General features: G+C 48.4%; 1 protein-coding gene across 1 annotated transcript in view; it reads left to right on the top strand.

Annotated features, from left to right (window-relative positions):
- The window catches only part of LOC101857583 (glypican-6), a gene marked incomplete in the record, with an annotated part of 96779 nt that overhangs the window by 62665 nt on the left and 33024 nt on the right, over positions 1 to 1090 (top strand).

The following is a 1090-nucleotide window of genomic DNA, read 5'->3' as shown; positions in this document are numbered from 1 at the left end:
ACTGTCTGTCTGTCTGTCTGTCTGTCTGTCTGTCTGTCTGTCTGTCTGTCTGTCTGTCTGTCTGTCTGTCTGTCTGTCTGTCTGTCTGTCTGTCTCGTCTCGCTTTTCCAAAGCAGGAAACAGCTCATGTCGTATTGACGATGCGCTTCTCTTCACTCAAACTAAACTCCCAAAGCAAGACGAATGCTCGTTGCCTTCTCTATTGTGGTCAGTATGTCCAATAGCCACCCCCTCCCCCATCTCTCCCTTCAGTCCCCTCTCCCCCCGCCACATCCCCCGTTTTTCCCTTTAGTCCCCCCCCTTCAACTCCCCAACTACTGCCCCTCAGTACTCAGTGTTTACACCGCCTTGAAGGGACCCCGTGTGAAGACATCATCAATTCTTGGCTGACCTCAACGCTCAGGTAAAATTTATGTCTCTTGGTCTGGTCGTAAACTGGACGTTTATTTCCCTTGTCTTGGGTCACCGGACTCGCCCTACTGACCAGCCACTGGGTGTGGCGGATGGACGGTTGCAGGATGCAAGGCGAATAACGTTTTTGTCTTTTTTACCCGGGGGGGGGGGGGAGCTGGATGTGAAGGGCGGTTTTTCATTTTGTTTATGTGTAGTAGTACGGGAATAGAGTCATTATTCTGTTTTAATCGTATCGTTTTATTGATTACTGTCGTCTCTGGTGTAGTGGTTAGGCACTTCAACGCTGCACGCAGGAAACTCGAGTTCAATTCCCTTGAGGGGAGGGATTTTTATCGAGTTTTTCGGTCTTTTTGCTAGTGCGTTGTTTTTCCTCTTACCCGGCGTTGGCTCTGACAGTCATAGTCGACACCTCCTATATTTTTTCTTGATTTTTGTTAATGCGGGCGTAAAAGCTCAAAAGTTGTTTTTTTTAAATCTACTCTCCTCGCTTGGTATTTTGACAGCCATTCTTGCCCCCCATGAGCCGTCTTTGATTTATTTGTGTTGTCTGTCTCTTCCTCACATAGGCCCCCCCTCCCCCTCTCCGCCCAATCCTTCTGTGTAATTTTTCCTCCCTCAATCTTAAAGGGGCACTGCGCTCAAGTTGTATCACACACACACACACACACACACACAA

Source organism: Aplysia californica, unplaced genomic scaffold (genome assembly GCF_000002075.1).
Source record: "Aplysia californica isolate F4 #8 unplaced genomic scaffold, AplCal3.0 scaffold00410, whole genome shotgun sequence".
Lineage (NCBI taxonomy): Eukaryota > Metazoa > Mollusca > Gastropoda > Aplysiida > Aplysiidae > Aplysia > Aplysia californica.
Note: the sequence above shows the minus strand (reverse complement) of the source record. Positions and strands in the feature narration are given on the sequence as shown.